The sequence below is a fragment of the Adiantum capillus-veneris genome, chromosome 17, assembly GCF_014529385.1.
Source record: "Adiantum capillus-veneris isolate H3 chromosome 17, ASM1452938v2, whole genome shotgun sequence".
Taxonomy (NCBI): domain Eukaryota; kingdom Viridiplantae; phylum Streptophyta; class Polypodiopsida; order Polypodiales; family Pteridaceae; genus Adiantum; species Adiantum capillus-veneris.
Genome location: NC_140947.1, coordinates 44,046,653 through 44,057,223, shown reverse-complemented (window position 1 = coordinate 44,057,223; position 10,571 = coordinate 44,046,653).

The following is a 10,571-nucleotide window of genomic DNA, read 5'->3' as shown; positions in this document are numbered from 1 at the left end:
GGAGATTTGTAGGAAATCTCTTGAGCCTACCAGGAGTGGTAATGTTTCCGTTGCGTAGTCTTGCAAGAGAGAGAGAGAGAGAGAGAGAGAGAGAGAGAGAGAGAGAGGTTGCACTTATGATCGTGCCAAAGTGTTGTATTTCCATGTGTAATGATGAGTGCTATTATTGCCATAAAAAAGGGCTTGTGAATAAGGATTTTCATGCTACACAAAAAGATGAGAACTCTCAAGAGATTAAGAAATCTGACAATGATAGAAAGAGCAAAGACTCATGATATTTTTAAAATGAAGGTCCTAAGAGCTAGAAGACTACATCTAAGGTCTAGGAGACTATGGGAATAGGGGCTAGAGGGATCCCCCATTCATGGTGGATGCATGGCAAGGGGGTACTACGAATAGGGGCATGGCCATCCTATATTGATAGAGGCTATGTGGAGATTAAGCATTTGAAGGTCATGATCACTTAGATTTAAACATTTTTAAGGAAAATTTCATGCAGACTAATGAAGGTAAGATGTCTGTTATGGAACATTAGCATGCATAAAACTTAGAGCTGATGCAATTAGATGTGGTGTGCTTTCATTTCGAAGAAAAAGTAGACATGATGTATTTCAAATCAATGGTTGAGGTCAACTTGGAATCAAGGGCAATGTTGTGTCCACCTGGTGTATTCTCCATTATTCAAGTTGCAAGTAAAAAGAGGCTTGATCCTATGAAGGACTGACAACACTTTGACAATTATGTTTCACATCCACTAGGCAGCACCAAGGGTGCCCCCATGGAGGTTCCAAGTTGGAAAGCTTTCAAGCCTCACTACAAAAAGATATTGTGTAACTTGAACGTGTGACAAGAACACATCCCACTTGGAAGAGTGATTCCGCAAGGGACTTAGTGTGTAGATTAGCTGGAGGCTAATTAAAATCTACTCCTAGTGATTTGGAGAGTGCTAATCATGCTAGGTCTCTAATACCACTTGTTGAATTACTGAGGATAATTAAGAGTGCCATTCATAATGATAGAGAAGAGAGTGTTTCTATTAACTTGGTTATCATGTTACATACCTAATGCTTTCCTGCTCAATTGACAAGTTCAATGCCAATCATTGATGTGATGCAAATGTCTGTCAGAATACACATTGCCATGGTCATGGCATTGTCTGCTACTTGGGTGAATTTATGTGGGCGTTGAAACTTCACGAGGGTCCAAGCTCGAAGGAGGTCATATTGCCTCGGTTTCCTTTCACCCTTGCAGTGACTCATGAAAGCCTAGGAGTTAAATTTATCGAATATGGTCTTGTAGGTTTGATCTTCTAGGAGAAGCAAACGACCAAGCTCTTAGAAGAAGAGGGGGGCGCAATTTCTTAGAATTGGTTGTGTAAGATTCGAGTCGAAAACATACAACCTAAACTTCTCTATTGCAATCAATGCAAAGAGACATCTGGATCTCTCCTCCCCTCTCTCGCTGCAGTCTTGTTTATTAGGCAATATAGGTAAATCATAGTCCAAAAAATCTATTACATAATCGAGGAAAAAGTTTCTCTTCGATGCCAATGGTCCTTTCCATATTTGGCTTAATACATGACGTGCTCAAGTATATGTCACGAGGACGTGGCAATTGTTAACTATGTCACGAGGACGTGGCAACAGCTAACCTTAGTTGTTGGTTTCTTTCCAACGATTTTTGTTTTATTTTTGAGACCCTCTTTTTGAAGTTGCAAATAGTCGGACATTATATGGCCAATGTGAACGGTAGTTTCACCCGCAGACGGGAAGTTGGTCGGCACTGGAATTCGTATACTAAGAGGATGTCTAGGCTCAGTGCAAGATCATGTAGGTCCCCCCGCCGCACTTAGCAAGTTGGTGGATACTAGGAAGTGAACTGAATAAAGGCATAAAGTCAAGGTGGGATCACCAACAGAAAGTATCCAACAGTTGGGCCACATTGCACTTTTGGATGCGGACCCAACGAGGATAGATGGTCAGATGACCAATGGGAGCCCAACAGAAGCATCTCCTAAAATTTAGGGAACCGCTATTTTGGACTGTGAAATGTGTTCGCGTCATTACCTTCGGTATGACCAAGGGAACACTTTACAACTGTGCCGCGAAGTCAACTGAGCAACCAGTCGGGAGATTTTTAGGCGGAAACCCCGCAACGGACAAATGCTTGTAAATGTGTCAAGTGGCACTTTCCTATGTGCTTGCCTTATTCAAAAAAATGGGCGCTAAATCTTTAGCTGAGAGGAGCCTCATTTTGCATTTGTCACAAGTTAAGAGCTATGGAGTGCTTTCTTTCCCTCTCATGTATAGTGTGGTGCTAGGAGGGATGCCCTGCACACTACACATTGCTCTCTCTTTCCCCTACGTGCAGTTATGTGATGCCCCACAAGAGGGATGTTCATTTGACTGATGTACAGCTGTGTGGTTTCATGCTTTTGTGTTGAGACAGGAGCCTCCTTGAGGAGGAACAGAGGTAGCTAGCTGCTACTCCAAAGCAGGCACCGGTGAGGGTCATAACCTCACCATGCAGGTGTGAATTCAGCGTTGTGTATGCGTTGTAAATTGATTGTTTTTTAGCCATACGGATGCGAGAACCCTTGGGAATCGTGTCCCACTGGCAGAGGACAGTTAGGGGGTTGTTTGGGGCTGACAACAAAGCAAAAACCACTAAATACATTGTGCTGAATATATTGTTTTTGGGCAGGAATCAAAGGGTATACGCCAGTGGAAGTGAGTTCTAGCAAGGGAATTATTTTTGCGCAAGTTTTGGAGTTGTTAAGCTGTCGAAATTTGGCCAAAACTGGTAGTACCTAGCGGGATACAGGTAAAGGATTCCCAGGACTCTACTTTGTAATTTACCCTCTCAGAGAATTAAAAAAATACCGAAAGGGGCACCAATTTTGGGACCTACAGGTTGTCGGCGTATGCTCGGAGCATTCTAACTTCCGAGCCGTGTGTGCACTTAAGTGTCAATTCCCGTTGCAGGTTTCCTTTGCACGTTCTCTCTGTGTGTGTCTAGAGTAAAGAATTTTGGGTGAAAGCCAAAGCCTACAGCCCCTCGAGCCGGTTTCAAGGTTCCGTTGCCGGGAGATCAATCATTTTTTCCTCAAGAAGTGAGCCTCGGTTGTTTTGGGTAAAGACACAGAGTACAGGAACGCGGGATTACACTATGGCCGACAAAGGGAAGGACATTATGGAAGAGGGTTCCACTTCGAAGGGCAGACAGGAAACTGCTATGGTGTTTGAGATTGGCGAGAGCTCACGGCCACGTCAGTCTGTACCTCATGTTGATGTGAATGTCCCTCCAGTAGTACAGGGCTTTATGACTGGGCAACTTGAGGATGATGCGTTCAGGACTCAGTTAGTTGCCGCGGTGAATGTCTTTTCGCAATTGGTGCAGAACCCAAGGTTTATGGAGTTCTTGTAAGCGCCACCAGTGCAACATCAAAATAGGCAACCTACACCACGTACAGAGCTTGTTGAGGCTCAAGCCCAAGTACTTCATGTGACTCAGCAAGATAGGGAACACTCGCATGTTGCGGAGTCAGGGGCTCCAAAACAGGTTCCTCTCGTGCTTGAACAGGTGGCTAGAACGTCTGTTCCACAGGTTATACCAGTTCAGCCCGCCACCTTTCAAAGCTCGCATGTTCTCTTGAATGGACAGGGAACTGGATACCAGGCAACGCACCCAGTTTTTCCACCACCCATGGTACATCCTGGGTATTTCGGGGTGGATCTGTGTTCCAAAGTATGGCTAGTTATGCACCTGGAAGTCAGCCGTACATGCCAAGAATAGTGTTTGGGGGTATGCAAGGCATGATGCCAAACCCCATGTAAGCTAGTATCGGCATGCAGCAAGGTTTTCAGTGCAACCAGAGCCAATTTAGGGTGCCACAGGGTCATTTTGGCATGGCTGGTTTTTTTGGGCAGTAGCCAGATATCGCACCTTTGACGCAAAATGTGAATGGCCAAGATGTGACGATCATGCCTACTGCAGTGCCCCATTCCATATGACAATTTGGAGGCACTGGAGAAGCCGAAAGCTTACAAAGAAGGTGGTGGATCTGTAAAGTTCAGCACTTTCAGTGGCTTTGAGGATAAAGCAAAGGCTCTCACTTTCCTCCAGCAGTTTGATAGAGCTTATGCAGGAGGGAATTTTACAGAGGCCTCTAAAGTCAGGAAAGTTTTCACTTTCTTAAAGGACAATGCGCTTACATGGTGGACGACATTGTTAATGCAAGGACAGGCACCCGCCACTTGGGTTTACTTCAAGCAAATGTTTGCATCTGCTTGGCTGTCAAATGAATTTGAAGCCAACGTCATGACAGATTGGCACCAACTTACTTCGGCTACATGCAAGAGGTTGTTGGAGTACAATATGAGGTTTTGTAAAGCGTTATTCTCAGTGACCTTCTACAGATTTGTGTCATTGACAGAGCAGATAGAGAAGTACTGTTGTGGGCTGCCTAAAGGGCTTCGCAATTATTGTACCAAGAACAGAGTGGCTACCCTCACTCAGCTTATGGAAGTTGCTAACACTGGTCTTGCCTTGTTGAAAGGAGAGGATAGTGGATTTCCGAGCAACGAGAAAGGAGGCCAGCAAAAGAAAAATTCAACGAAGAAGCCCTTTGTGAAAACGGCTCTTGAAGCGTCATAGGGGTCAGAAAAGGCCACCAAAGACAAGGATTCAGCCGGGACTTCTAGAGCGCAGGCAAAGAAACAAAAAAAGAAGCCTTTTGTGCGCAAGTCGCTCAAGGAAAAGAAGGTTCTAATGGCTGAAAATAAATGCTTTATATGCGAGCAGCCTAGTCACTCTGCTACCAATTGTCCACAAAGGAAAAGACCAGTTGACTTAGAGGATAAAGAGGACCAGAAAGGCAAGAAGCCTAAACCCACGGCAGGTTTGGTGCCAAATATGGTGGGTGATAGGCCCAGTACAGATGCCAATGAGTTATGCAGAGCATGGGGTAAAGTTAGGGATCAGACAGCACTCATCTTCTTTGATCCAGGTGCCAAAGCCAACTTTATTTCACCAGAGTTAGCTATGAAGCTGGGCATCAGAGTTGAAGAGATAGAATACACAGCACAGGCAGGGTTGGCATGTCCTGGCCACTCAAAGTGTGTTACTCCCATTATTATTGGAAAGTTATGTCTGCATATTCAGTCGTATGTGGGCACAAAAGAGTTTTATATCATGCCATTGGAAGGGTGAGATGCGCTACTTGGAATTGATGTCGTCGACAAGACGATCACCCTTCAGCATAGGGGCAAAACTCATGTTTTGGATGTAAAGCTCAAAGGGGACTCTGTCCCTATTGTATCTGCTTCTGCTATCACTTCTGTAATAAAGAATAATCTTTCTGTGTACTTGATTTTTGCACATGATGTCTCAGATAATGATCGGTCAAATTTATATGTGTTAGATAAAGAAAGGTCAGCATTTTTGCAAAAGTTTAGTGATTGTTTTTCTGATTCATTACCATCGCAATTGCCGCCAGAGAGACCTGAGGACCATCAGATAGATTTGGTGCCAGGGAGTAGCCCACCAAATAGACCTCCCTACTACAGGGTTAGCGCAGCGTAGCAGAAAGAGATCATGGTCCAGGTTGAGGAGTTATTAGAGAAGGGGTTGATTAAACCTAGTTCTTTACCCTTTTGCTCCCCAGTGCTCCTAGTGCAGAAGAAGGATGGCTCATGGCGCATGTGTATTGATTACCATGCGTTGAATAAGAATACCATCAAGAATAGGTTTCCTATTCCTCGAATTGATGATATTCTTGATCGTTTAGAGGGTGCTACAATTTTCAATAGGATAGACCTTAAGAGTGGGTACCATTAGATTCGTATAAGGCCAGAGGATGTGCACAAGACTGCGTTTAGAACGACATTTGGTCTTTATGAGTTTCTAGTGATGTTGATTGGGCTAACAAATGCTCCTGCCACGTTCAACAGAATGATGGACCGGATTTTCCGCTAGCATCAACAGTGTGTTTGGACATTCTTTGATGACATGATAGTTCATTCGAAGAATGAACAAGAGCATAGGCGTCACTTGACCATTGTGTTCGAAGAGCTGCGCAGTCACAGGTTACTTGTCAATCCTAAGAAAAGTGAATTCTTCTTGTAAGAGATCCACTTTCTGGGCCACATAGTCTCAAAGGATGGTGTCAGAATGGATTTCGCAAAGGTCGAAGCTATTAAGACATGGCCAGACTTGAAGATTGCGTGATGTCAGACGTTTCTTGGGATTGTGTTCCTACTATAGAAGGTTTATCAGGAATTTTGCAGAGATAGCATCACCTCTTCACGCTTTGCAAAAGAAAGAGGCCACTTTCAGATGGACCCAAAAAGAGATTTCAGCTTTTAGTCTCTTAAAGGAAAAGTTGACTTCAGATCCAGTAATTGTTTTGCCAGATCTTAGGAAGTCATTTGTGGTCGAGTGTGATGTGTGTGGCAGTAGCATGGGAACAGTGCTAATGCAAGATGGATGGGTAGTCGCTTATGAAAGCCGAATTTTGCAAGGGCCAGAGAGGACTATGCAAGTCTATGAGAAAGAGCTCTTGGTCGTGATACATGCGCTTTCTAGCTAGAAGCACTACCTCTTAGGTGTTGATTTTGTTGTCCAGACAAACAATCGGACCTTGCGATACTTCTTGACACGATCAAAGTTATCCGAAAAGCATATGCGATGGGCAAACATTCTTTCCATGTTCCACTTCCAGATTATGCATGTGGAAGGCAAGAAGAATGTTATGGCTGATGCGTTATCAAGGAAGCCACAAATTTCAATTGTGTCAATTCCTTATTATCATGAGTTAGATGACATGAAGGAACAATATGCTACTGATGAAGATTTTGCAATGATCTTTGAACAGTTGCAAGAGGGGCAACATCATGAGCACTACCTCCTCAGAGATGGTTTTATGATGATGCATGGCAGACTTTGTGCCACTAGGCCATTGCGACATAAGGTCATGGAAGAGAGTCATGTCCTATCGTATGCAAGGCATCGTGGCATTGATGCGACAGTTAAAGAGGTAGAGACATTCTTCTACTGGCCTACCTTGAGGAGAGATGTGGATGCCTTTGTGCGAGCATGCGTGATTTGCCGAAAGGTCAAGTTTGACAGGCAAAAGGCACTAGGGTTTTTACAACCACTACCGATTCCGAATAAGCCATGGGAAAGCATTGCTATGGAATTTATCTTTGATCTTCCAAGAACGCCAACACGGAATGATGGTATATGGACCATTATCTACAGGTTCAACAAGTAGGCCCATTTTATCCCTGTCAGGAAGAAGATAAAATTTGATCAGATGGCACACTTGTTCATGTACAATGTGTTTAAGTACCATGGTATGCCACAATCGATTGTCAATGATCGTGATCCTTACATGACCAGTTTCTTCTGGAGAGGATTGTTTGAGAACATGGGCACTACGCTCAAGTTCTCGTCTTCGTTTCATCCACAAACTGATGGACAGACAGAAGAGGCTAATTCTAATGTCTTAGATCTGCTGAAATGCTATGTGTCAAATAATAAGGGCAAGTGGGAACAGTATTTGACTATGCTTGAGTATGCGTACAATAATATGGTGCATTCGTCAACTGGCAAAGCACCTTTCGAGATTGTTGAAGGCAGCAAAAAAGTTCCTCTCATTTTGCATACAAAGGACAAGATCTTTGAGGCCGATCGATATGTTGAGAACATGGATGAAATGTATACGAAAATTAAAGTTGCCTTGGAGAAGACTCGGGCAAAGCAGAAAAAGGTTGTTGATCGTCACCCTTGTGAATTGATGTTATCACCTAGTGATTGCGTTCTATTAAGGTTCGAAAAGGCAAGGTTAAAGAAGATGAAGGGCAAGGAACAATTGTTTCCTAAGCTCAGTATGCGTTACTATGGGCCTTTTCAAGTGCTTGACAAGATCAGCGATGTGGCTTACAAACTGAAATTGTCTGATGCGTAGAAGATTCATAATGCGTTTCACGTGAGTCTTCTAAGACACTTCGTGGGTGATGTGCCAAAAGATATGTCAGATGAGGATCAACTAGAAGTTGAGGAACTTAATGAGATCCTGGTACCTAAGCAAGTTTTGGCGCAGAAGGACATAAAAGTTAAAGGACACGTTACAAGGCGCTATTTGGTGAAGTTCAAGAACTATCCGCCTATGGATGCAAAGTGGATGGAAGAGCATGCACTGTCATAGTCACCAAATGTATTGCAGCTTTACCTTGTAGCCTTTGGGTTACAACCTAATTATGCCCCAACCCAACATGTGCAAAGGAGGGGTAATAATAGAGCTAGCACATCAAATGTACATATGAATTCAGTGTAATAGATGGAAATGACAAAAGTATGAAGGTCTCATTAAGTCATTTGTATCTATGTGTTACGACCTTTCTTGCGGATACATGGGATGATAAAAGAGTGCTAACAACACAAGATCATCAGTGGAGTGTATTTATGGTATGCAATCGAGGACATTTGCGATTTCAAGAGGGGGGTATGTCACGAGGACGTGGCAATTGTTGACTATGTCACGAGGACGTGGCAACTGCTAACCTTAGTTGTTGGTTTCTTTCCAATGATTTTTGTTTTATTTTTGAGATCCTCTTATTGAAGTTGCAAATGGTTGGGCATTGTATTGCTAATGTGAACGGTAGTTTCACCCGCAAACGGGAAGTTGATCGGCATTGGAATTCGTATAGTAAGAGGATGTCTAGGCTCAGTGTAAGATCATGTAGGTTCCCCCACCGCACTTAGCAAGTTGGTGGATACTAGGAAGAGAACTCAATGAAGACATGTAGTCAAGGTGGGATCACCAACAAAAAGTATCCGACAATTGGGCCACATTGCACTTTTGGATGCGGACCCAATGAGGATAGATCGTTAAATGACCAGTGAGAGCCCAACGAAAGCATCTCCTAAAATTTAGGGAACTTCTATTTTGGGCCGTGAAATGTGTTCGCGTCATTACCTTCGGTACGACCAGGGGAACACTTTACAACTCTGTCTCAAAGTCAACTGAGCAACCAATCGGGAGATTTTTAGGCGGCAACCCCGAAACGGGCAAATGCTTGTAAATGTGCCAAGTGGCACTTTCTTGTGTACTTGCCTCATTCAAAAAAATGGGCGCTGAATTTTTAGCTGAGAGGAGCCTCATTTTGCATTTGTCACAAGTTAAGAGCTATGGAGTGCTTTCTTTCCCTCTCATATATAGTGTGGTGCTAGGAGTGATGCCCTGCACACTACACACTGCTCTCTCTCTCTCCCCTACATGCAGTTATGTGATGCCCCACAAGAGGGCTCTTCATTTGACCGATGTACAGCTGTGTGGTTTCATGCTTTTGTGTTGAGGCAAGAGCCTCCTTGAGTAGGAACAGGGGTTGCTAGCTGCTACTCCAAAGCAGACATCGGTAAGGGTCATAACCTCACCATACAGGTGTGAATTAAACGTTGTGTATGCGCTACTGTTTTTCAGCCATACGGATGCCAAAACCCTTAGGCATTGTGCCCCGCTAGCAAAGGACAATTAAGGGATTGTTTGGGGGTGAAAACAGGGCAAAAATTAGTAAATACATCGACCTGAATTTATTGTTTTTGGGCAAGAATCAGAGGGTATACGCCAGTGGAAGTGAGTTTTAGCAAGGGAATTGGTTTCGTGCAAGTTTTGGGGCTATTCTGTTGCCGAAATTTTATATACCTAGATGAATCCAAGATAAACCCAGATTCACCCTTGAAGGAAAGTGCAAGGTATAGACCCATGGTAGTCACCCACAAGACAATATAACCATCAACTCAATCATGCATAGTATTGACTAAATACCACAACATCCCCACTAACATCGTCAATGCCCAATAGTGGGTGAAGAACTAGGTACTAACATATGCTCCCCAACACAACACACACCACACGCACACACACATGAGCATACATAAACCCAGATTCACCCTTGAAGGAAAGTGCAAGGTATAGACCCATGGTAGTCACCCACAAGACAATATAACCATGAGCTCCATCATGCATAGTATTGACTAAATACCACAACATCCCCACTAACATCATCAGTGTCCAATAGTGGGTGTAGAACTAGGTACTAACATATGCTCCCCAACACAACACACACCACACACACACACACACGAGCATACATCAACACAAAGTTCATATCCCCACTAACGTAGTCAGTGCCCAATAGTGGGTGTAGAACTAGGTACTAACATATGCTCCCCAACACAACACACAACACACACACACACATGAGCATACATCAACACAAAGTTCAACGTACTGAGTTTCTGTCATGACTCCGGAGATCAAGGGCAGACTCGGCCGTAATTAAGCCTAGCACTAAAAGAAGCATTAAATCGGAAAAATTAGCACAAAAATGAGGTAGTTGATAGGGCATACGCACCACAAAAGATAGAAAGAATTAGCTCTGCGGTGATTGGATGATATTCTACCTTTCAGCCTTTGTATTTCCCAAACATTGTACAGTGAGGTAGGAAGCAATGGCTTCACGACTCATCATGCCCTCCCTGGGCAAATTGTGAACCCACCCTAGGTA